Raw genomic sequence first — 27,960 nt, forward strand, 5'->3', positions numbered from 1 at the left:
GAAGAGACCTGACTTAATAGTTCAGAATCTTCTGCTAACACTTATGTCTGGGAAAAAAAAAAAAAAACCCTCATGGAAAATGTTACTATTCTGATTAACCACTATTTTACACCAATCGCTTCCTCACTTTTCTTAGCATGATCAATATTCTGAAGTGTATGGAGAAAAACAAATAAAAAAACCCCACAATTATACTAGGTTCTATTCTACCCATTTTAAACCCAGTGCAATAGTAATTTGATTACGCTGAAGCTGAGATCAATCTAAACACTGCTGCAGAACCCAGATCATCAATTTTGATTTCACTGACCAAGCGTCTTCCCTACTGGGAAGCTTTATGAATGATGGACCACATCAATGAACGCTTACTCTGAGAATTGCTCCATATGTTGTAGCACAGGGATGATTCACCTCATTCATACAAGGACTGCTCAAGTGAAGAAAAGGTGGTTTGTCATATATCATGGATTTTGTGTACTACAATTTGCAGGCTCATAAGGATGATATCTCTGTTTACTGGGTATCCCACTGAAATAAAGTACTCTCTGATATCCTATCAGAGAGGTGGAAAGGAGGAAGAGGGGCTGGGGTTTGGGACACAACTAGCTAAACTGTCCAGACACTGGGAAATGTGGATTTTGGTGTCACCAATACAGGCTGTTCTTCTTATATCCAAGGTACTTTTATTGTTGGTATATATTACCTTTACTTCTGTTTCTGGGAAACCCATGGAAAGCTAGAAAGGAAGCTGAACAGCAGTCATGAGGGTTTTCATGCTGTAAAGAAGAAATCTTCATCCTGGACTGTCAGTAAAAGTGCAACCAGCAGCACCAGGTTGGTGGTCCTTGCCCCTGAGTAGAACTTGTAAGACCACTGCTGGATAGTATGTACTGTTTACAATTCATCAGCAAAAGAGGTGCTGTACTGTAGGGGGTCCAGTGAAGGACAACCAAGCAGGAGAATAAAGGGTATAAGAAGTAACTAAGGGAGCTGAATTCACTCAGCCTTAGAAAGAGGAAGGCAATATCATTTTTGTATGCAACAATTTATTGGGAAAACATAGAAAAGATATAGAGGTGAGAACTTGAAGGATGAGTCCCCAGTCACTGTCTGGAACATAGGAAAATCCAGCCTGATACACGTGAAAATTACCACGGTCAAATACTGCACAGAATGCCCAGAAAGGCTGTGGGAACTCAGTCCTTGAAGATGTTCATGCCTTGAGTACATGTCCATGAGTGTGTTCTGCTCAGCTGGACTTGCTTTGAGCAGGAGCAGGAGATGAGACTGGGAGATGCTCCAAGGTCCCTTCCAACCTGCGATACTGTGATTATCACATCATTTTGTTTTGTTGCAGTGATGACATATTCTTAATCATTACATTACTTAGACTACCTTACACTTTTGATCCTTACAAGCAGTTTGCATATCTTAGGCTACCTCTGCATTGGGTAACCGAACAGTTGCAGGCCATAATGTGGCCCCAAACCAAGGTGCTGCATTTGATCCCCATCTAGATCTTAAGTTCTATTAACCTCTGTAACAGGATGATGATTCTTTTTTTTTTTTTTTTTTTTTGGCTTTTTGATCTATTCTTGCCCAGAGTCATAACTGCAAATCTTTTTGGCTGAGAACAAGATGGACTTGGCCAAAACTGCAAGGCCCTCAAGTTAACAACAGTGCAGATGACCAAATCCCAGATCCTGGGCTTGATCCCAGGATTTGCTCAGTTCAGAAACATAAGCAGTCTCATTTAAAAAAAAAAAGACTTCCCTAGGTTGGTGTGCAAGGAAAGGTGAACTGTCAGTTATTCTACTTGAAAGACAGAAGAATCTACTGCAAATTATGCCAAGTAAAAAAAAAAAACAAAAACCACCCAAACACAAGAACTGATATAGATATCCCTGTTAACTTTTTTTTTTAAATGCATACAGTACATTGGTGAGTCTCTATAAATACTGCCCATTTCGATTTTGAATTTATCTTCTTCCCTTTGCTGATTTATCCTATGTATAGAACATTGCTTAAAATAGCATTGCTAGCATCCAAATTATGCCATTATTCAGATTGCTCATTGTACATAGAAAGTGGCCCACAGGGAGACACCTGTAGATTAAATGAGATATACAAAAGGTTATCTGAAGGTTTGTTATACAGAGCTGACACTGTGTCATACAAAAGTGAATGCTAGGGGGAAAATATGGAAAATTATATTACCAAGACATCATTGTATTTCCCCATTCTTAGTAAACTGACAGGGGAATGGTAAAGAAGGAAATGTAGCAAAGCTCATCATGTTTTGGAAGACAGTATTAAATTAAGCTGCAACTTGAGCAATAATTAATTAATGCAATGCGGAAGATGTAGGGTGGAGAATTCAAAACAACTCTGCATCAGCCTGACTTTGTTCTGATTGAAGTTAAATTGACTTGTTCCCAGTGATGTCAATGGGAACCAAGCTAGATCAGTACTGAGTATTTCTGACAATCCAATGTTAATATGCATTGACCCAAATTGTCAAGAATCATTTGTGGTTTGTGGTGGTGTCCAAAATAAATCACAGGAAGGTCCTCTTTCTGAAATAGGTGTTCAGCACTAGCAATTAGAGATTCATTAGAGATCTGGTAACCAAAAATCACAAGTCACATTTAAACGTTTAGGACCTTAACAAAGTATTTGCCATAGTGTCTCCAAGTATTTGTAGTGAACTGAAATTATATCTGCATTCAGTTCAAGGAATTGAAGTGCTTTGATTTTCAATAGGCTACAACAATGTATTTTGTTTGTGTTCTTTGATTTCTCTCATGGAAAATTACAATTTCTGCAGAAATTGCTTTTTCTTTTGAAGTGGTTTTTCTTTACAAAATTCCTAAGTCTATTAATTAGGCATGCTCAGTCACACCAAGGAATATCAACATGTATTACAAGTGCCCTTGAAGCCAATAGTGAAAGTTATTTTTTAAAGCATGGAAAGGTTTTATTCCTTTCATTGTAGTGACATTCAGTACACACCAGATAGTCACCAGTGTCGGGGCAGATATAATTCCTTCTCTACATGTCACTCAGCCATAGCAGATCTCCCTGTTCCCATCCAGCCGCCCATTTCTTAAGACTTCTCACTTCTCAGAAAATAAAAACAAACGAAAAGACAAACAAAAGTACACATTTGACATCCCTTTGCATTCTCAGCCAGGGCAAAGAGACTAATCAAATCATGACCTCTGTTATGTAAAAGAACTTGTTTGTTCTGATTTGGTACTGGACACCAATGCACAATCCCACTGACTTCTGGAAGTCACAGGAATAAATATGCAAACCAAGCAAGGGATATTGCACAGTATCTCAAAGGCATGTTGAAGAACAAAGCCATGCAAGCAAGTATTTATATTTTTTTTACAAACTTCTCTTTTAGTCTCCGTATTTCCAATTCAATAAATAATCCATCCAAAACTTAACTCCTCAAGCCATAACCATGAAGTAACTATCATGTTAAGCAGCTGTTTTCTACTCGGTGTAGTCCTGTCTCACGAAGTACAAGTTCCAAGAGAGGAAATCTGTTTGCAATGAGGAAGGATCCATTGCTGTTCCGCTAATGTCCCAGTCAAATGTGGAAGTTTTATCTGCTTGGTTTATTACCCTTCCTGTTACTTATGTCTCAGCTTTGTTCTTTCTGGGATTAGAAAACAAGCAAAAACACACCTCCTAGCACCACGCCATTCCTACTTGCCCAGCCAGATGACATGCTCTACAGGAATGAGATTGATAAGATTGTCTCTGGATATTTTTGCAGCTCTTACAGGGACCCTCAAAAAGACTATTGAACTTTCCAAAATGCAGCTTTATCTACAAAGCATGTAGCAGCTCAAACAGCAGAGGGTGCTTTGTAAGCAAATACAAAATACTTGATCTAAAATTACTGCTGTAGATAGATCCTGCAGCTGTGCAGATGCTTTACTACCAGCTCTATTCATGAAGTGGCAGATTCAACAGCTCACTGCTTATTAGAATTATTTCAGATGCTCCAATAAATCTCCTGTGAAAACCACATCCAAAAGTCTAGATATAGGGGATAAAAATGTAGATGTTTAATCATGAAGCTCCATGTTTTTAAATAAGGTGAACAGTGTGCTATGAAATAATGCATTATTCATAGATTCATACTGTTTCAAAAGCTTAATAAAGAATTTGATTAATAGTCCAAGCACATGTCCCACATATTTATATCCTGGTATGCATACAAATGTAACGTGTAACATTAGATACTTGTAATATTCTCTTGTGCTTTATGCTTTTTGAACACTTACAAATTCAGAGCAATTGAGTCAAATTGCAAAACAAAGCCAAGCACACCAAATTGTTATTATTCTGAAAAGCGGGTGGGTGGCCATCCTTCACTAGGAGCTCTATTTCACTACCATTGTGATGATCTGCAAAAGTTTGAGAAAAGAATATCCTTGTATGGCCAGAACTGAATATTATGAATGAGCTGTGATCATAGAATACCATCTAAAGCATAAAAAATGAATCTTTATGGAAAATGAAATAAAAACTGTCCAGTCCTGCACATCACAAAAATGTTTAATCTTATTGACAACCTGCTACCACCTGAAGCATTCAGTTACTGTGGGCGAAAAGAAAACCCTCGTTCTTAGGAAATGGTAAGCTTTTGAAACACTTGTGTATGCATTCAGTAATGTGCTCTACGTACTAAGGAGTACTGCATGGAACTGCAGCTAAAGCTAGGGGTTATTCACAAGAATATACAGACTAAAGTTACCCCCAACATCATAAATGTGCTTACCTCTGTAATAAATATTGTTTTGAAGAAGTTCTTCTAAGAGACTGAGGTTTTGAGAAAGCAAGTATACTGCATCTTTCAATAGTTGCTTCTGCCCATCCATCTGACTCCTCCACATTTCTTTCCTACATCACTGACTGGGTCTTCTTTTTCTGTATATTTTTTTTTAATTAACTTGTGATTTTGCATTTTTTCCTTTCTTTGTTTCCCCTCCTTAATATCCTGACTTCCACTAGCAAGGCAAAGGGAAGTTCAGTGCTGAGTAATGGCAGTTTTCAGGCATGAAGGCAATCAGGTAATGAAGGACAGGGTGAGGGAAACTTTAAATGTAATGTAATTGCAGCTTAGCCATTTTAGCTTTGAAACTACAAGACTTTCAACAACTGAGGATCTCATCTGGAACATTTTTCAAAAAAGAGTGAAAGAAATTAGGTTTTTGGCCCATTGATTTCACTCTGCAATGATCATTGGACAGCATGTCAGGCAAGGAGTTTGAATGAAAGGAAAAACAAGAGATAGCAAGGACATAGAGAAGTCAACTGGCACAGCTATGGAATTTAAGAAAGATGAACAGGAGAGACTGGTGAGGAACAAAGATGCTGAGTCAAAAGTGGTATTAGGCACAGTTCATAAAAGACAGAGCAACAGATAGATTCACTCTGGATATCATTGGGGAAAAGCAGTTACTGAGGCGGAAAGAACACCTCAGAGTACAGAGAAATCCTGGGAGAATCCTGAGCTCTCCCATATCCAGACATTTAAGCTAAAGGCTTCACTCACAATCTCACTTTCAGATTTCTCTTAAATTTCTTCTTGCAAGATCTACTTCTGCTATTGAATTCTAATAGGATTGTAGCTTTTACTGACACATGCCCTGACCGTATCCTTAGTTCAAGGAGAGATGTTGGAGGTTAAATTGGACCATGTAGATCATCATGTTTGACTTCTGTAAGTAGTACATCGTCAGCACAACAAAACTGAATTCCTAGCTGCAGCTTTTTTCGTCTTCTTTTTTTTTTTTTTCAAGTTCCTAACTTCAGTTGTTCCATTGGCTGCTTTTCCTCATGAATAATATTTTGCTGTACATTTGTAGCCTCAGTTTGTCTTTTTTTTTTTCCAGTCACTTTATCTTTTTCTTGAAATTTCTCTTGTATTAGGTCCTCATACAATCCAATGAAGCAACTCTTCTTTTAATAATAATGAAAAAAATAGAAGTTCTTTTTAACTTCTTCCAGTTACACAATTGTTGAAAAGTTGACAAAACACTGTCTGCAGCACTGCATCAATAAAATTTCCCTGTCCTATTCTAAGTTCTCCCATTCTTACACCCAAACATACTGTCAGCATATTTTCAGGGGTTTGTATTTGTGGCTATTCAGGGGACTGGAGCACCTCCCCTACAAAGACAGGCTGAGGGAGCTGGGCTTGTTCAGCCTGGAGAAAAGAAGGCTGCGGGGTGACCTCATTGCAGCCTTCCAGTAACTAAAAGTACTGAAACAGGAGAGGAATCAACTCTTTGAAAGAGTAGATAACGGCAGGACAAGGGGAAATGGTTTTAAGTTGAGGGAGGGGAGATTTAGGTTGGATGTCAGAGGGAAGTTCTTTACTATGAGAGTGGTGAGGTGCTGGAACAGGCTGCCCAGAGAGGTTGTGGATGCCCCGTCCCTGGAGGTGTTCAAGGCCAGATTGGATGGGGCCCTGGGCAGCCTGGTCTAGCTTTAAATGTGGAGGTTGGTAGCCCTGCATGTGGCAGGGGGGTTGGAGCTTCATGATCCTTGAGGTCCCTTCCAACCTTGGCCGTTCTGTGATTCTGTGATTCTGTAAACTTTGCCTCCTACCAAGATTGCACCTCCTATGGAGGTTGTGGAGGCATGACCTACTTTCTCTCACCAGCTTTTCTAGGAAAAAATGCTTTCATTAGTATGAAGGAGACAAAGAAAAAGGAAAAAGTAGATCAAGAAAATTTAATCAATTGAAAGTTCTTCCGGTAAGAGAAAAGAAGCTAAAAGAAGTTTAAGAAGAACAGTGAGATAGTGAGTAGAATATGGTGGAAAAGAAGTACTGATGTGCAATCTGCAGTGGAATCCACAGAATCATAGAATTTTTAATGTTGGAAAAAAATCTCTAAGATCATCTAGTTCTACTGGCATCCCATCCCCACCATGCCCAATATCCTATGTCTCTCAGTGCCATATCTACACTTTTCTTGAACACCTCTGAGGACTCCACCATCTCCATGGGCAGACTATGCCAGTGCCTATGCCAGTGCCTCACCACTCTTCCTGAGAAGGTTTTTCTAATATCCAACCTGAACATCCCCTTGCACTGCTTGAAGCCATTTTTTATAGTCCTATTGCTGTCACCTGGGAGAAGAGGCCAATCCCCACTTCACCACAACCTCCTTTCAGGCAGCTGTAGAGAGTGATAAGGTCTTCCCTGAACTTTCTCTTTTCCAGACTAAACAATCCCATTTCCCTCAGCCACTCCTCAAAAGACTTGTACTCCAAACTCAGGAGCACCCTCTCCTTCCAGGAGAAGTCATAGAAAGTGGTTACTAGTATATACAAAAAGAAAAGCCTATGCATTGCTTTGTCCTATTAGAAGGCAGGATGGAAAAGTGGTAAACAGCACATCTGCATTAGATGAGAGATGTACACTGGGTAATAAATCCTGGGGAAGCTACAAATCAAGACAGCACTTCAGACTAAACAAAGGGGGGTTGATGTTATGCTGTGGAGGTGGAAGGGCATCAACAACGAAAGAAAAAGGTGAATCAAAAGGAGACATTACAGAGGAGGAGACATTACATCTCTGACAAATAATGGGATTAAAAAGGAGGAAGAAATGCAAGGAAAAGATATAAGTGATGACATGGATGGGAAAGGGTGGGGGAAGCAGTGGGACACAAAGGCAGAGGAAAAATCTTGTTATGGCAGGAGTCACCAGATGGCATTGTTACACATAGCCTTAAAGGTTATTTTCTTTGGCTAGTAAGCAAGTTTTTGTTTCAGGAAAAAATGCTGAGTTTTAACTGTTATAAATGCCTACAGAAGGAGTCATGATTAGCAGTGGGCCTTCAGACAATGTTAGAGACAGAGATTGTGGAAGAAAGGAAGAGGAGTGTTTGATCTTTCAGTCAAAAAAAAAAAAATACCACCAACAACAAAAAACAAAATTATGAGCTGATCATGAATGACTATGTTGATTAACAACTGATATACAAGCATTTGAATAAGCTAGAAATAAAAGCAAATTCCACATTCTTTCTCTCTCTCTCTCTTTTTTTTTAAGTGTTGAGCTAATCTATAAGGCTCTGACAGCTCCTATCCTTCAGCAGAAATGTATTCCGATGATATCAGGGAGGACATAAGGTCTGAAGACAAGAATCAAGTAAGTGGAGGAGAAGAGTATGAAGTGGAAAAATATCAACATTGAGAAAGAACAGAGAAAACATTAGATACAATCAATGTGTAGTGAAGCACATCTGCAAGTCAGGGCAATCAATAAAACGGCAACTGTAGAACAATGAAGATGGCTCAAAATGCCATGTAGAAGTACTATACAGCCAAAATAAGGCAGGTGAAAATTAGGAGTGCTGTTTCTGCCTGTTCTAAGAGTGCTAGCATATTTTTAAAAACAAGCTGCACCAGAAACAGACAGTGGGAGAGAATGGCACTATTGTGAAATTAATGGATTTTGGAGCAGAGGGTCCCTTCTGAACTTACTACATATAAAACATTTAAGGCCATACTCAACTCTTAGCAAATCCAGGACTGAACCTAGGACAGTCTCAGTTGCTTTCAGAGCCTTCTTCTGCCCCTGTGCTGTACCTAGCCCTTCTTCCCACTCTACTCTGGGAGTCCTTCCAGAACTACCTGCTCTTAGAAGGCCATCTTTTTAAATAGTGTTAGCTATTTTCAGCTAATCAGGGTCTGCGCTACATATTACACCTGCTTATATTTTAAGAACCCTTAAAAAGGGAAACGAAACGCTTATACATGTCTCTGTCCATCTGCTCTCACCTTCATATTCTCATAGACCGTTTAGAACCTCTGCCTGCTTTAATAAGTAAGAAGTTATCTTGTTAGGAGAAAAGACTTAAGGGAATTGGATCATAGTGGTAGGCTTTCTTTTAAAAGAAACCATTTTTAACACCACAATGAAACTGTGCATTCAGCTAAATTTGTGAGAAGCAGTTCGTATTTCTGCAGGAGTATTTTCCTGGATCTGAATTCCATCTCATTGTAGTTTGGTTTGGTTTGGTTTAGTTGATGCCACTAACATAACTGCTCTTTTTAGTGAGTAAACTTAAAGGTCAGTATAACGTAATATCAAAATTGAGATTGTAACATGTGAAGGGACAATATAACAAACTAATGTCCTTTGGGCTGGTGAGCCCATGTGATATAGATGACTATGACTAGTTTGTCCTTACATCCTACCTGCAATTGTCCTGTGATTTGTATCTTGCTGTTACAAGCCAGAAGAGATGTATTTGTGCCTCCACTCAGAGTGAATGCTATCATTAGTTCCCAAGAAAGGAATGTTTTTCAGATTACTGGAAACTGGGGAAACAGATTACTAAAAATAAAAAATAATAATAATAAAAAAAATCAACAGCAAAACCAAAGAACAATGGTTGCTTAGAAATTCAACAGAGTCAACAGGCATAGTCATGCTCTTTCAACCTTCAAAAATGTATCTGAATAAAGTACTGGATAATATCCAAACAAAAGTAATTGTAACAAGGTAATACAAGAGTACACCTACTATATGTTGTAGAGACCATTTCCACTGTATACATATGGCAGGATATCCAAATTTAAACAAAATATTTTGTTTAAAGTAAAAAGGAAAAAAAAAAAAAAAAGCCTGATGGATTTGTATTTTTGAGAAGCAGAACAGTGAAAAGTGAGCAAAGAAAGTCTCAAATCCTGTAGTCAAATGATACCATTTCAAAAATAAAAATTGCAAGAAGTAATGCAATCTTTACCTGAAAGGAATAGTATCAGGATTTCACAGTTCTTCCAGAGGACCAATCCTATATAAGTTGGATCTTCATAGAGGAAAATCTGTATTGGTTCATGCAAAGGAGAGTACATTTTAATTAGTTGCTCTAAGTAACATATTAGTACCTACCTACAAATATAGCTTCAGTTTCCCCTAATTTTGGCACATGCTTTCTAGACTTCTCAGATTTTACTGGAATTTGCCTTTGTTTTAAGAAATAAAGCACACTACAGAAGCTTTGTTTCTTTCTATGACTCTTAGTGTTCTAGAGAACTCCTTCTTTTCCATTGAAATCATAGAGATGGCCGTGAGCAAACTTGAGCATGACAAGATAAAAGCATGGAAAAGACATATGGAGAACAGATCTTAAACAAACAGAACTCAAAACATAAATTCACTCACCATCATAGCACTCAATTATTCTTTTTGGTAAAATAGCCAAACCATTTTTCCACCTGTAAAGCACCGTGCATATTCCAGCACAGACACAACAGTGTCAGATTATACTTTCAAATCAAATGCTGTTATTCTTATTTAACATCACACTTGCTATCTTTTAGGAATGGGAAAGTTTGTCTGTGACTTTGTCCACAGAATGTTGAGTTCCAAACACACTTAACCTTGCATGTATTGAAGACAGATTCTCAGCAGATGAAATCCTATTTTAGCCTCTTACATGAATGGACAGAATTATGTCTCCATATACTGTGTGGAGGGACTATGATTTTTAAGTGCTTGATTTAAAGCTGGGACAAATTATCTGACAGTAGGCTTATATGTTATATATGTTTTGGTGTGCAATATAATATTTGATTAGATAAGTGAAATGCAATTCTATAATGCATTGTCTGCCTGTGAAATTGTATTGAATCAGCCCCAGATCATAGCTCTTGTTTTTGTTCTCTCTTACCAAGCAAAATGGAGTCCATAGAGCAAGATGATGACAATAAGCTCTCTGGAGCATACCAAGTGAGGTGATTCAGCACAATTTCTCCACACGTAATTAAAAGGCAGGCAGACACACATTTTCAATAATTTGAAGGAAAGTGTTTTCTAATTTCTGTTGTTTTGTTTGGTCTTTTTTTTTTTTTTTTTTTTCTACTTGAAATACTCTTGTTTAACCTGCAGTGCAATCCATCTCTTCCTACCGTGTGTCATCAGTGAATCTGAAGATTTATTCATGCTGTGTGCTATACTCCCTCAGCTATCTCATGGGGAAGCTATAAAGTGTATGTTGGCATTCTGCAGAACTGTCTCAGCCAGTTTATAGTGGGATCTTCAATATCTTCACCAAAAAAAATAAAAAAATAAAAAAAAAAATCAGAAGAGATGGACAAATCCATTTGAAATCAAGTCTGGGAGAGTTTGATGTTTACAGATGAGAATCATGCGATTATCATGTCCTGTGTGGAGTCACAGTCCATATCAACTCTGAAGCATTTGGCAGTATCTATCATTACATTCAATATTAACACTTATGTTAAGGAGGGATATGCAGGAATACAGAAAAGGATTACTTTCTTTCAGTTTCTCTTCCTCAAAACTTGCTGTCAGTGTGTTATTGCATATCACATACATTGTTACATTAACTTTTAACCTTTATTATTGTAGAGCATAATTAAGGCACTTTTTTTTTTCCCCTTGCTTTTGTTTTGTTGGCTGTCAGTGCTCCAGTTGCTGTTTAGTCCTGGGAAGGTGTCATTACGGTGCAGAGGTTTCTTTTCCTTCATTAGTATCAGTACACATGAATACATTTGGTTCAAACTCAGCCTAATGTTCCAGCTCCTCATATTTCATGACCAGTTCTGAAGGAGTTTTGTTGGTTAAATTAACTGGAGATTCTTCATACTTCTGCTGATTCAGGGGATCTTCAATTTTCAGCCACTTTTCAGCATAGGCTCAGGAAATACTTTTTAGATTAAACTAGGGACTGAAATTAAATTCAGAAACGGGGATAGTCTGCACAAAATATACCATTTTAGTGATATTTTTTCTTTTCAAATGTAAAATAAACATTCCTTTTAAGTTAAGAAATTCTTTCATCTGTAGTTTAAAGCATGTAGAATAACCATACATAGTCAAAAAAGGAAAGGGTGCAGAGCTACCCAAGGAGGAGAAGAGTTCAATACATTTTTACATGAATTGACAGTACTTAGGTTGTAGCAACAGCCTAGTAGGGCCTTCTATGATCAGTATACTTTGTATTAAAGATGGTTTTACTGAGAAAACCATAGTTGCTCAGTCTTAGTATATATTATTCCCACTCTCTCTATATATATATATTTTTTGTAATGATTAGAGTAGACTGAATGAAATCTTAGTTTGTGGATGTGTCTGCACAGAAGGAAATTTTTCTGCAGCTTATTTTATTGTTTTTAAGGAGTTAAGCCAGGTCCTGGGTAGGATTAATCCACTTAGTTAGAGATGTTAACATCCAGGCTTTTACTGAAAAAGCCCCAGGCTGCAGAGCTGTAGCAGGTAGATTAGGTGAACAGATCTCTGCTTGGCTCCTAGTGCCTACTTAGTTTACAGTCGGTGATAAATATTAAACGTCACCCTGACAGGTCACACAGACAGCCCTGGGCCTTATCTACAGTGAGGATTTCTTCTTTTTGCTGTCATCAGTAACCGTCCTGCAAAGCAGCTGCACACACACCATCTGCAGGCCCAGCAGATGGGGCTGGGGCCCAAGCAAAGGTTGCTAATGTTGAAGGAGCAGTTCTTGCTGGCACATAAGATGTCTGTCTGGGTCTGCATGTCTACAGACCCAGAGGCAAAATATGACATCCTGTATGAACAGGGACAGAGACCCAAGACAGATCTCTCTTCTGTTGACATAGGTTTACCTCTTGATTCATAATTTTCCTGACAATTCCTCTCCACACCTTGAAAGGTTGTGAGTACCTAATTCAGAAAGCAGGCTTGGTCCTGCTCCTAATGAAATCATTAGAACGTTGCTGCTAACATTGATAGTTGCAGGACTGGGCCTGTAGTGAGCATGCATCATGTTTCCTGAAATATTAGCTATCCCATTCATTGCAGAACGCCACACAGCATCCTTGCCAATCTTCGTTCCTCCAGGAGCTCCTTCTGTGGCAAAGCAACCAGCCTAGCACTTTTCATCTGCTTTGGTTTATCAGTGGTCTAGAGACTTTGCAGAGTTTAATTGAATGAAGCTTATAAATAATTATTGCTTCTTGCTTTTGGAATTCAAAAGATATCTTGGAAAGTATTATTATTATTTTTAAAAATTATATCTAATTTCTTCCTGGCTTTCTTAAGAGCATCACATTAAAAAATCTGAAGTTTTTATTGTGTATTTAAATCATTTTATTTGACAGATTTTTTTCTTTCTTATGTTTATGGAGGTTTATCTACAGGCTACCTTGCAGAATGAGCTTTAGCTCCCACAGTTTAACAGCTAAAGTCTTAACATAGCCAGTGACTTCCTTCCTCTGAAATGCTACTGAAATGAAATAGATGTGAACAAGAATGTGAAGAAGCAAGAAATCTGCTTTCTGTTCTTCCCATTCCTAACTGGCTTTGAAAGCATGCCTCTCTGAAACAGTCTTTTCTTGTGCCCATGTGAGAAAATTAGGTGGAGTAAACATGTCTGTGCAGTGATAATACAAAGAGAGCCATGTATCATTCCATCCTGAGGGAAAGCACATCTGATGCATCACAGGTTTGTCAGGAATTAGGTTGGGAGTCACAACACTACAATTTTTTTTTTAATCCTGTTTGACTTTAAACTTTGTTTTGTAATCAGTGTAATAGAAAGCATCACTGAGACACAGGGATTAGCTGAAGAGAAGAAAAACAATAGCACAGACAGCTATTTGATCTATTTCTACTTGAGTTAGGAAGTGCCATTTTAATAGCTCAGAGAGCTGCATATTTAATCTCAGCTTAGCAATCACACTGTCCAATGCTTGAAGTCCTTGTAAAGGATTGTCTAAACCAGACAGAAGTAAACTGAGCAATTCAGAAGTAAAATAAACAATTCAATATGTAATAAACCACATTAAACCTGGATCGAATTGGGTGGCTATAGCTATCAGTAATGTTGAGCATGTGAATAGAAAGGAGCATTTGGTAATGAAAATGAAATGCATAACATAAGTCATTTAATGGAAGAGTGCCTGTTCTTTAATTAGAGGAAATAGAAGGGAATCAGGGTAAATCCTACATATTTTGTGAACATATGAACTTTTTTGTGCAATTTTTTGAATCCTGGCTTATGAACACAGACTGAGTGATCATGGAGACCTTCAGTCTGTGGAACATAAACTGGGATTTATCACCCTAGAGGAACTGCCACTGTAGAAATGCCTGTTTCAACATTGTTAAAAGCTCAACATACTTGGCAGTGGAGCAAAGCATTAGGAATTCTTTAAAACCCATCTTTTGATCCAAACTTGTGTTGTAAATAACACAGCAGCAGCTGCAAAGGATTCTCAGTTTCCACCATTAACATGGTGGGGAGAGACGTTTCTTTCCACAAGTACATTTAAAACTTGTTGAGTTTATTCCGCAAAACTTACACACATCCCTCTGAGCAAATAAATCAAAATTATGGGTTTTTTTCTTTTTTTTTCTCTTTTTTTCCTCCTTTTAGTTGGTCTGCTCCTACACACATTACACTAGCAAATTCATCTTAAATAATAGAAGTTTTGCAATAATCTGAGTGACAGAACCAGAGTTAAATGTGCACTGAATGGTTTCTTTCTACTGACAGTCAAACAGCATGTCATCAGCATTCCACTGAAAAGAGAAAGTATTTAATTTGGAATTTTACATGTTAAGTTTTAAGGAGAGAATATGGCCCAAGACTCTCCACTTTTTGCCACATAAGCTCTGAGAAATCAGATGGTCTGTCTGAGAACAGAGCTAATGAGGCTAATTTTGGAAAACTGCTTTAGGCTGCATCTGAGAAAAAAGATTCAGAAGTTTAATTTGGGCAGAAAACCTTAGACTGTTCTCCCTGAAGTACGAGCCAGCAACCAGTTCAGCTGTGGGCAGTTCTGTTTCTATCCACACTCCTGCATCTCTCTTTCAGTGCTAAGCAAGCTGGTACGTGACTCAGCCTACTAAGATATACAACATAGACAAACTCTTTACTATGTCCTAAGGCACTGCTCATTGCTTTCTAGCAAAGGCAGAAGCTTCACTTTCTCTTAGTGGCTTAGTTTTCAACTAAACAAATAGACATGCTCTGCCCACAAGAAGAAATTAAATCTCACAAGATTGCTTCCTCAGAGAAGATGCTCATCACTGAACTGCAGACTTCAACAGTATGGCTGCACATAAAACAACTCTCTCTTCTTCAGTTTCTTGCTCCACTGTCTCTGTGTCCACTAAATATAACAGGGTTATTTTGTATGGTGAAGAAATGTACAGGAAATATAATTGCCACTAATAAAAGGTTTACCCTACTCCTGACAGAGGTTAAGAATGTCTTTTTTTTGTTTCTGCAGGAAGTCAGACTTTCTACAAGATGGAATGTTGTGTCTCAGCAGAGATTGGATAGAAACTGTGAACTGAGAAATATATACAACAAGGAGTTTGATTTCTTCTTTCTTGAGACTCCTGAAACAGAGTAATCAGCAAATGTTTGGTACTTGTATTACAACAACAACAATATATGAGTTTTGTCATATTTTCATTTGCTTTATTTTATTGTCCTTTCCTGCATTTGTCACAGAAGCCTTGTCTGTCTGTCTTAAAACGACAACATTGCATCACATCTTTTAATTCTTTCTGCTCTGACTTTTACCCTGAACTCACACTACCCAATAAATCTCAATGTTCACCTGTTAGAAGAGTAAGTTGCTTTTATTATTATTATTATTATTTTTAACTCACAAGCACTAGTGCATGTACTTTGCTAGCTGTGTTCAAAGTAACATTAAGCTAGCTGGAGTAGGTGGCTTTGGTCATTACAAGTAAAAGTTTTTTGGGCCTAGTTTGTGTGTGAAAAAAGCAACTGTTATTTGAAAAATTAAGTGAGTCAATAAATGCCTGAAATCTCAATCTCAATAAGCACATGCTCCATGAAACAAAAACCCCTTTCTGTCAGCAGCAAAGACATAGCACATCTTCCCTTCTGGTTGCTGTCAGGTGATGAAGCTCAGGCATATGCTGATGCACAACTGGTGGATCCAACTCAGAGAAACCAGTATTATTAGTCTATATTTTTTCCATTTAAAAACTAGCTTTCCACAACATTGTTGTTCACAGATTGCTGTTCAAGAGCACTGTATTCAGCCAGACAGAAAAACACATGTATGGAGTAGCTTACAACCTACTTAAATGTGAGCTACCACAACAGTTATTCCTTGAAATTTCTGATTCTCATCTGGGGACCAGAAAACTGACCGTTGCATTTCCCTTTCTTTCAAGGTAAAGTCAATGAGTCTATGCCAATTTTCAACTGATGGGGATCCGACTCACTGAATATGAGACTAATGGATTTTGAAAAAACTTCAGCCTTGGCAGCAATACTAAATACTGCTTCATGTTAGCTATATATACCTCATACACTTAGCTCTAACTTACTGTAAATAGAATGAAGAGTGCTTTGTTGTTGAATAATTTATTACATATTAAATATGGCCCAAGGCAATAGAGTTTTCAAGTTCCACAAAGGCCTTGTATATTTCCTGCTGTTGTAATTATGTAAAGGAAATACTGACAGTCTGAATTATGAAATATATATTATCCATTCAGCAACAGTTCAAAGATATATTGTGTGTGAGGGCAGTGAGAAAAGACAGGAGATTTCAAACAGTGTGTATACTCTTATGGCAGGTACAGCATCTGTTTAAAGATCTCTTTACTTTATAGCAAAATTGCAGAACACAGAGAACTTCAGTTACCTCAACAAATGGGCATGGCTGACACCACTGACTCATATCCCCTTTATAGGCACATTTTTTTCTCTCCTGGATTTGTTTTGGTTATCACTTTATCCTTCTTTTCAAGTTTAATGAGACATAAAAATACCTTTTCTTCATCTTTCATCCAAACTCAGAGAACACTGAAGGTTTACAACACCTCAGTGAGGTTGGCAAGAGGTACCCAGAGACATTTTCACCAATGGTAAGGATGATACATTCCTGAAGTGAAGTCTTGTATCTCTTTTGAGAAGTACTTCATGCTTGCTCTTAAACTGCATGATACATTGATTCAGTCCTGCAAGATGCTGAACAATAGTCCTAGGTCAAGAAAAATACTTAATAGTTGTATATTAGATGTGTGGATGTGTTGGAACTATTCATTCTTAAAATCACGGATAACTAAATATTTCATTTTTATACTTCAAAGAACCAAGCATTTTAGAATATCAGAATCAATTGATTCTGAGTTGTTGGTGACACCTGAACACTAGCTGAGATGGATGGGCTTTCAGCTATGGAGAAATTTTAAAAGGAATATTTTGCAATTCTGCTGTGACTTTCAGCAGAGAGCTCAAAATAGATTATAAAATTTATGAAGCACATTATCTCCATTTTACAAATAAAGTAGCTTTGCACAAGCAAGTGATGTGATTTCCAAAAGTCAGCAGCAAACTAATATGATATAAACAGGAACACTCTGTTGGCCTTCTGGACCCTACCTTTCACACTACTTTCTCTCATATAAATTTTTGAAAGACTCATCTGCTCCCTTTAGAAACTGGGCAAAGATATCCATCAGTTCTAGTGCTGGAAACTCTGGTCAGGGATTTATAAACAAAAGAAAATGAAAAATCTCATCAGGACAGATACAAACATATTTTGAAAAGTATTTCATTATAACAATGTGTGAAAGGAGAACAGGCTGAGAAAGCAATTCCAGCTGTTATACTGAGGTAGGCTGGTTTAGGCTTAACTAAATCAGAAATGCACTGCGGTCACTGAAAAGGAGATTGAAAGAAAGCTTTCCTGGGACCTGCAAAAAATAGAGCAAGAAGTGTGATCTGACTAAGTGGCAGATTTAGAGAGAGAGAGGCCCGATTTGCTCACATAGACCCTCTGCTCTTCTTTGTACTTCTGCACGGTGATTAATTATATTGATCACGTACTTAAAAATAATAATAATAATAATTCTGCAGAATCACTGCTTCGTTTAGAGGGTGGTACTCAGTAAACAAGGCAGCTGTTCAATATTCCTTTCTATCCACTTTATTCACTGTGTGTGGTCTCATGCCTTATTTAGTTCACACAATCCCAAATCAGCCCTGGGTCTGGAATTATTCACTAAATAGTATGTGATTGTGCAATTAAAGACCGTATCAAAACAAAAAAAAGGGTAAAATTAGGATTGCATAAAAGTTGAATTTAAGTTAGCTGAATTATCTACATTTTAAGTCCTTGATTTTTCCACCTTAATCTTCTTTCAGTAGTTTTGTTTTTATTTTTGCTAACGTTCAGAGAAAAACTCTGCAGTGGACCTTTGTAAACCTCAGTTACTACAACTGAGAAGTTGTGGCCTAACTTGTGAATGGTTCACTGTGTGGAACTAAAAAAAACTTTAATTCTCAGTATATCCCCACGAAAGCCTCAGGACTTTCTCTGCTGGGTTACTGCCTAATGCAGCACTATCATTCTTTCCTATGTCCTATTCTAACACTGTCTCCTGATAAACAATCTCACCTATGCTGGAGCATTAAAAAAAAAAAAAGGCTCATTGTTGATCCTACTTAATCTAATACTGTTTCTCATGCAAGGAAACCCACAATGGTTCAGAGAGAAACTATGCATCCTGCTTTACATCCCCTGGTCAACTGGGGACATGTTGGGCATGATGGTATTCTCAGTCATAAACTATGAGCTGTGCTTGTGAGCTTCCAAGGGCATCTCTTCATTCTCAGTTCACAAACAAAAGGCATAAGCTGACCCAAAGTATTAGAGATAAAAGACTCATCCTGTTACCTAGTCCATTTCTGCTGTGGTTTTCACACATTTTCCTTGCCTTATTCCCACATACAAGGGATCTCACTGTTAGCAAGGTTGTTTTTTCACATTGCTTTTTTTTCCCCCTTCATTTAATCCAAGTCTAATTATACCCAAGTATGTCTAATTATATCCCCTAATAGTAGGCTAAATAATTTCCAACCCTTCTTGGCTTTTACCCTATTCAAATATTTAAAACCGTGGCCAGAATCTCCTCTCATTTCTACAGGCCTATGTCACAGGATAACATTTAGCTTAGACCAATGGAGCTGCAGACTCACACTGATGGCAGCATGGTGTGAGAAGAGGACAGTGTCCTGTGCTCCAAGGTAATCCTAGGATACAATTATTTCAGTAATTCAGGCCTAAATTGATTCAGTTTGGCAATTTTCCATAAAGCCTAATTTTTGAGGCCTTGCGGGATCTGAGAGGGGATGTGGAAGAGAGCAGGAGGATTAACTCTTCAAAGGGTAAACTGATTATTTTGAATTTCAAGTACAGAGACTTTGGTAAATGAATGCACAGAGGGCTCCAAACACACACATAGAAGCACTGGGCTCCGGGCACTACAAAGGACTGACTGTTAATTAATTATTGTCACATATATGTGGATTGTTAAACCACAACTACTCTTACAGAAAGGTATGGCTGGAAATATCCCCCTTGTTCTTGCTTTATATGACCTGGTGCAAGACACAGATGAACATTCATCTAACTTGTGTAAAAGTAGCCTGTGTGCTGGCCACTGCTCACATTTTTTTTCCTCTTTATGTTGGCTGCCTTCCTACGTGCATTGCACAATTTGGTGTCCTCCACTTACCACCACAGCCTCCTCTTCTTCCTACTCCACCTCAAGCTATGAATAAAGAAAGGCAGCTGGCTTTTTCGTAACTGTGTAAATTTGCTCCAAACCCACCCACCTGAGACCACACCTCGCCTGCGGCCTGGATCTGCTCCTGTAGAGGGAAACCTCAGTAATTCCACTGACCGCTATCCAACACTGAGTAGTGTACACCAAAATTGAAAAGATAAACTAATATTAAAGGAGCCTGACTGTTGAACATTAATTAAAGTCCTTGTTTTGAAGTAAACACAGTAGAATACACGAAGTTTTTATGTTTCCTGTCACTGGGGGAAGAGGGAGAAGTAGGAAATTAACAATAACATTATTGTTAATATTACTATGATTATTAATGACTTTTTGTTTTTTATATTTGTTTTCCTAAATGACTGTTCTTTGCAGACTCAGAGTAGATTCTTCTTTCACAGAAAATTCAATGAATAACTTCCTTCTTTCAATTTGATTTGATTTTATCTCATTGTTTTCCAGGGGATTTTATCTGAAAAGGCTTTTTTCTTCATTCCCCTATCATCAGTTTCTGAAAACAACTCACCTTTGAAAATATGGCCCAAACACATGAATATAGAGAAATGTGCAACTGTGGTATCTAAATATTGCAGACTTTGCCACATGAGGAAAAAAAAGTATCTAATGTGTTTTTAAAAATCAGTGACATTAACTTGTAACTACAAACAGCTCTGCACTCCCATCCTAACTGCATTGCTATTTCTTTACGTCACCACAACACAAGGCTCAGGGTATTTGGACATGCTGCCAGTCCTAACTTTGTTAGATGTCTTCTACATTAACCTCACTTCTGATTTTCCAATATTGTAAGGTTTGATTTTGGAATGCTTATTATTTGTTTGCATTTGTGTTTCTCTGTGTATACTGAATTTTCATACAGCATCATGGAGATCCCACCCAGGAATTTTTAGAGATTCTGATGATTTTCTTTCACTACTAAGCATACACTTTTCTAGCATGAAGTCTGGAGTGATTCTTTGCTTGAAGTTCTGCTTGTAGTTCTGTAGCAATTCCAAACTCTGCAAAAGCTAAGACAGATGATGATTTAATCTTTGAGTGAAACCTCTGCAGGTCTGCAAGTCTAAGGTAGAGACAGCTGATGAATTCCTAGTACCATTGGTAGGTTTATATATGGATCATGTTAAATCTTCCAACAGCAAAATAAAGCGTTCCAAAACTTTGGAATTCATTAACTTTGCACTATTTCCAAAGAAACTTCTTGTTCATTCTGCTCATCATTTTACAGTTGGCATGGTAACTGCCTAAAAATGTGCTAGAGGCATTACAGCTCTGAGCTTTCACTGTAGCCTATGATGCTTAATCAAAAAGTTTGCAATACATCCCAGTACTGTAAGTGGTAAGACTAAAAATATTGCTCTCTCCAGAGCATAAACAACTGCAACATGTTTTCAAAAAGAGCTTGTGCTTACAATCAAACAGAAAAACACCAACACTTATTCCTTTATCTATTTCAGTATTTTAGCACTGTGCAGAAATTCTGGAATCCTTGAATGTCTGTTGAGTAAATTTTTCCTTTAAAACACCATATTCTTTTAAGACTGATGTAAGTATGTAGGTTGAAAGAGTTTGTTCTCTTTAATATGTGACAAAGATGCTATTTAAAGCCATGATACTGCAAATGAATGCACATGAGGGATTTGCACAAATGTGAATAGTAGCATTGAACTCATGAAGATGGCTTACAGTAGCATGAACCTGTATGTTCAAATAGCTACTGAATTTGGTTCCAGACCTTATAATTCATAAAATGACAAAATATTTTCTTAACAATTTGCTGGCATTGTACTGACTCAGTATTCCTAAGAGACACAGATGTAGACTTAAGAGGGAAAATGGAGTGCATGTAACCACCACGCTTGATGCACAAACACGTAGTGCCCATGAAAGGAATAACTGCATATAGCTAGATTCCAGATAAACCCATGCCTGTCTAATTGAAAGTACTGAAATTGCAGCTATCATAATCTTAAATTATGTGAAAATTGAGTATGACTTGCTTGAATTAGATTCCTTCAATTATTAATATAAGTAAGGAGTTTCCAGACATTGCTCCAGCACATAGGGCAAATATCTCATTGAAATAAATGATAGTTCTCATATAGTTTGCATAGGCTTGCAATGTGGGTGACGATTTTACTTACAGCGAATCACAGAATCACAGAATCACAGAATGGCCCAGGTTGGAAGGGACCTCAAGGATCATGAAGCTTCAACCCCCCTGCCACATGCAGGGCCACAAACTCCCCATTTAATACTAGACCAGGCTGCCCAGGGCCCCATCCAATCTGGTCCTGAACACCTCTAGGGACGGGGCATCCACAGCCTCTCTGGGCAGCCTGTTCCAGCACCTCACCACTCTCTCTGTAAAGAACTTACATTTCCTTGAGGTACCATTAAATATCAGTGTAAAATCAGAGATTGCATCAAAGTTTTCCTTGAAGATTATGATAGTACAAATTTATGCACCCTGAACTGGCAATGAACTATACACCCTACGTGAGGCCAGATCACCCTGCAACTTAGCAAGCACAAGTTTTTACAAGGTGTGTGTTTGGTTTCTAGGGTTATGCAGTGATAGTCCAGCTGTGCATTCTCTAGCACACAGCAAAATTGATATAGCTATATGCAAGGCATGTTCTCTCTTATCATTGTTTTTCTGTTCTTCTTTTTCTGAAGATTTTCAAATGGGGATCTTCTATCTGTTCCTGTGTGAGAAGCATGAGTAGCAGTGCATTTGTAGCAGTCGTAGTGATGGTGGCGACAGGAAAAAAACTCTGAAATTGTTGCATAGATTTGCTGGAAGATCCTATAATGTAAAACCTTACAATTTTAATATCTGACAATCAGAATGTTTTGATGGGAGACAGAGGTATTCGTATTTTCCGAGGACCACGTTTCTCACAGAGGCATTGTATAAGAATGGAATAATCTGTATTTGAAAACCTTGCCTTGAAACATTTGGTCTCATCACTCAACTGAGAATAAGAAACATTCTTTGATTTCCCTCTAAAACTCCATCGATGGTATGTGTAAGCCTAAAAAAAAATTTTCTTCTGGTCTGAAATGAAAAACACTTTAGTTATTTAATAAAATTGTAACTGAGGAAAATTGTTTTTACAGTCCCAGCTTTTTGAATTACAGTTATTTACAATTTCTTTCTTTGTCCATCAACTTCTTGCAGGATCTTGGATGAAATCAGGAGATAAAAAGGGCGAGACTCACAGAGGCAAATAAGGCCATCTTCCACATGCTGAACTAAAGATACATACATGAGAGAGTGATGGGCTTCTGGTCTATAACCACAGAGGTACTCAAAACCTCTGGTGTTTAATGTGCTTATTTTTTTTAAGGAAATACCAGGTGCTTAGGTGCCAAAGAATCCATTATTCAAACGTTTAAGAGGTCGTGATTGTACTGGTGTGAGTATGGCCTCTTTATACAAGATTGTAGCAATAAGCTCTTAAACATCATCTTTATCAAACTTTTGAAAATCTTATATTTCTTTTAAATATAATTTTAAGGTATCACTAGGTAAAATGTTTTCAGAATAAGAGTAATTGTGTACTCTTTTAAAGCTATAAAACTGCTGAAAAAAAAAAAAAATTATTTAATAGCTTTTCTGTTTCTAATTCTAGCTTCCTAAGTTAGAGGTGCCAACATGACCATGATGCACTTACCTGTCCATCAGTCATGCTACTCTATCTGCCTGTCTTTAGAAACTGCTTTTGAACTCAGTGGATAATTTCAGAGAAATAGAAACTTCAAAGTTATCATCCTGCTTTAAGTGTTTTGAAAATATGGAATGGGTTATGTCAGAAATATGATGTTAATTATCCCCACTGGGTATAGGGATACAATGTGATTACACATCAGAGCATCCAAAATGCAAAACAGAAGTGTGCCAACCACTGCATTCGTGCTTTAGTCAATATTGGGCGATCTATTTCTCAGCTGTTATCTCACCTGTGTGATTTCCCTGAGCCGTGGGTAAGGGCTACACCAGTCCTGCAATTGAAGCTGAACTCAGTTAATAACATTATCTTAATTTACTGTTTATTGTCATATAATATTTCATAATTTTCTAGAGATTTTAACTGTGGTCCAATTTGATTGCCTACTAGTTTGTCTATTATAAATTTATTTCCTGTGACCATGACAGACATTACTGCTCCAGGGATTCAGGTCTCTCTTGCAATTGAATCCAACCCTAACCCTAACCCTCAGCATTCAGGTAGGCAACACTCCAGCTTTGAGCTCCATCCCTGTGTGGATGTGGTTGAACTAAGATCTCCACTGTTGATTCCGTGATTAACAGGGCTTGTAACACCATTCAGTGGAAACTATAAAAAAGGCAATTAAAATAGACACGAGTCTTTCACAAATAGGTCTTCTAAAATCCAAGAGAATATTTATGGAGAAATTTTCATGATGTTTGGCTCCTGCTCTGACCAGGAAATAAAGCATTTCAGCTTGGAGGCAAGCAGGCACCAGGTAACAGTTGTGTTTTTCTGGGTCTTATCCAATTCACTTCAATAACCCACAACATGAAGGTAGACAATACTTCTGACTTTTAAGATAATAGGATGTTTCACTTTAATCACTAGTCAAATTTTACCAGGAAACTTAAAATTATTTCAAGCCAATATTAGAAATACTAAACAGAAAATTAAGGACATTCACCAAGAAGGCTGTTCTCCTTTGATGGTTCTGATTCCTGCAAGAGAACCCAAGATATATTTGGCCCCACATCCTGCAGACTTTTAATCAGGTCTACCCTTCACAACATCAATATGATGTTACGTATGCAAGTAAAATATGTGGATATGGGCCAGGGTAACATCTAAGGACATATGCCAGATCCTAATTGAGCAATAAGACAGGGTGTAGACTCTGATCCCATGCTTTGGTATGTTGCTAAGCAAAGGGCAACAGCCCTGCACTGTCACTCAACAAGGTGTGCTATCATTGCACAATAACTTCCAACCGTATACTGTGATGACTATAGTGTGCTATTTTCAGAGTACAGGACATATTTTATTTATGTGTATTTTATTCTGCTGACATGCAGAGAAAATAGTTACTTGTTAAATGCCATGTTATAGTAAGTGCATAGTGTATTTTTATCTGGACAATAATGTGAAAGGGATGTTGTTTATAGGTCACTGCAGGTGTACATGGTCTTACATACAAAGGCTGGGTGAATAACCTGAAGGCCTGAAAAACCAATGCCTCATTCCTGCCCGGAGCTGTGAGCATGTAGAATCTTACCTACACATTACACTGAGGAGTGGGGAGTCCAGCACCTTGCTATTTCTGATGCTGAACATAAAGAAAAATTGCCAATGCATTTTGTGAGGAAAATCAGGGTATGCAGAAAGATAAATGCTCCTTGGAAAACAATTTCTCATAGGAAGCAGCATTTGAAATTGTGTTCAGTTTCACAGTTATCTTGTTTGTTTTGCTAATCCTTACAAAGATTAATAAAGGAATGATGAGACAACAGCAAACTGTAAGCACAGGAAACGACTATTGCCTGAAGCATCTGGATATGATTATGTAAACACAATGTAATAAGAAAGCTGAGAGATTTAACTTTCGAAATCTCCTCTGTTGCCTCCTAAAAAAATACCCTCAGAATATTTACCTCGTTGCCCCAAGTACCCTGAGAGCTGCTAAAGCACAGCAATTTTCACTGCAAGTTCCTTGCTACTGTTGTTGATCAATCTGTCTTAGATTTGATCTTTTATCCAAATTTTTCCCAGTGTGTATTCAAGTATCTGACCCTTTAATTTGAGAGAGAGGTAATTACAATTTGAAGGGACTGTTTTGGATCTAACTGATGTATGTACTATTTTTTCTCCTACCTGCTGGCAAATACAATCAATACTTTGAACATTTATTACATGTTATGGCTTCCTTTTTCCTGTTACTGAAACAGTGACCTCTTATTTAAAAGCAAGAAGCTAAACATTACCCACAGTGAGCCATACTACTCACCCCAAATGGCAACTCAAACATTCCCAATTTTTAAGAATAATGAGTTCTATCATATATAAATATTAGTATTTTTAATATCCATTCTAATACAGTTTTTAGCTTTTTTCTCCCTCAGCAGTTCCCTTTTGTACACTGAGTGCTAGTTTTACAGATTTTTTTGACCTTTTATTCAAAGATCTCCAGTTTTATTAACAAATAACCCTAAAACAGTACTTTATACGAAATATATACTAATCTCATTTTGACATTTTTGTGGTTCTCCCTCCATAGATAAGCGTTACAGAGCTTGTTTGCATCAGGTTTCTTGGGAGATTCTGTGATATTATTATTCCTATCATCTGGCAATTGATGCAGAGACATCTAATAACACACTCTTTTGTTCCTACCAAGTAATTCAGATAAACAGGGGCAACAGGAAGAGTTTTGCCTTTCTTAAAGCTGAGCCACAAAATATTACATGAGGAAGACCGCCCAGAGTAAGCAGATCTCTCCATCTGTGGCACTTCACTGCTGCAGCGAGGAGTCTCATGCACATCTGCATAGTCACCAAGCCTTCTTTCATGTCTTACTTCAGATAAAGACACAGACAGCAGTAGGAAAGGTGCTGTTTTTGATGATTTCTATAGCAAACTGCTGGTTTGGATGTGAACTTGGGGAGGGAGACGTGCAGACCCAAAGGCCCCACAATGGGGGACTGTGCTTTGCACAGGTTGTACGCAACACAGACTCATCCTAAAACTTCTCTTGAATCCAGGACACCAGAAAATGCAAATGCAAACAACATTGAGAAAGATGCAGAGGAAGACCTGTAGTTGCTCTGTAGTTGAAGTGCTTCCTTCAAACAAGAAAAATGCACAACCATTCTGTGTTTTTATATCCATGCAGAATGACTGGACAGTCCAGAACAGAGAAGGAGCTGGGCTGGCTCCTGTCTGGCACTACTGTAGTATCATTGCAGCATCAATGTAATGCTCAGACAATGCTGCTTAATCTCAATAGCCTTCAGCATAATCACTGCAGAGATCAGCAAATTTAAATCTCATCTCTGCTAAGCATATGCCACAGAGGCTAACAATTAGGCCAGGGCCATTTGGTGGACCACTTCTCTGGCGGTAAGACAAAACCCCTCTTTAGCTTTTTCTTTTTAAGCACAGGGCTGTAACAGTCTACCAATGACACACGAGGCCAAACACAGTCTCCTTTGTTTTTTTCTTTTTTTTTTTTTTCTTCAAAACATCATTTTAGCTGAAATTTTCCAAAAGGAAGCACATTAAAAAAGGATGAAACAGATGTCTGGCAGGGATACTTTAAATTCAGTTGGTTGGAGTTTGATAAGATTATAAACAACTAAAAACAACGTTCTTCTTGACTAACCCAGTTAGTCAACTTTAACAACAGACAGTGAACTAACTTTTCTCATAACTGTAATAAGGAACTACTGAATGCCAGAGCATTGCAGTCTTGCCCATGATATTAAGTTATAATACATAATTACAGGTATCAAGATGGGCAGCTGTTTTTCTGAATCAGTTTTGTCCTTTTATCTTTTTTTTTCCATTTTGATAAAACGCCACGAATGTTAAAAATGAGTAGTCATTCATTATATAAAGCAGCAGATGAGCAGTAGGTGGAGGAATAGTTGTTTGTTCCTACTCACGAGCAAACATACATGGTTTCACTTTTCAAAACCCTTTGCATTTTATTTTGATAGCAAAGCAATCTCTAATGACATAGAGTTTTGACTAGTAAATCTTTGCACTTTTTCCTGTTAAATCTCTGAAAGCTGATGTAGCTCATTGCAACTGCCCACAGCATCAGCTTTATTCTCTTGAAAGAATGTGCTCCCATTTAGTTTTCCATTAATGTTTTGAACCCTTATCAGAACAGGTAATCTTCTTCAGGTGTTGGTGGGAGCCATACAATTCACCAAAACTAAAGCTAGTGCCTAACCAAATATCCCATTATAAGCACCCCCCTTGGGATCTATGTCACAGACAGTATATTCCTTCAAATGATTTTCTAGGATCAGCAAGGAAAGAGAGTTTGGGGTTTTGATTAGTCAGATGAGAAAAAGGTTATGAAGAATATCTTACCTAAATAGAGCCATCTCATTGCTTTGGGGCAAATACATTCAGGTCAATTTGTTTGTTACAGCTGGTCTATCAGAGTTATTTAATTTCAATCGGTCATACTGATGCTGGCTTCATCCTTAGCACTGAGGAACTTACCTTGGTAATTTATGACCAGCCTTTGTCCAGACTCCTCTCTTGCTACAAACTGGCTCTGTCCTGTGTCCCATGTGAGAGGGAAACCACACAAGAGCTGTGAGG

At 37.8% G+C, this 27,960-nt stretch overlaps 1 long non-coding RNA gene across 1 annotated transcript; it reads right to left on the bottom strand.

Moving 5' to 3' along the window:
• Window positions 1-1,058: 1,058 nt before the first annotated feature.
• Window positions 1,059-27,946, bottom strand: LOC149919206 (uncharacterized). The gene is made up of 4 exons (XR_016464846.1): window positions 27,859-27,946; window positions 9,792-9,870; window positions 9,241-9,379; window positions 1,059-1,324 (listed from the first exon to the last, which is right to left on the bottom strand). It is a non-coding gene; the product is annotated as an uncharacterized LOC149919206 (long non-coding RNA).
• Window positions 27,947-27,960: the final 14 nt, after the last annotated feature.

The sequence above is a fragment of the Phasianus colchicus genome, chromosome 2, assembly GCF_987193195.1.
Source record: "Phasianus colchicus chromosome 2, bPhaCol1.hap1.1, whole genome shotgun sequence".
NCBI lineage: Eukaryota > Metazoa > Chordata > Aves > Galliformes > Phasianidae > Phasianus > Phasianus colchicus.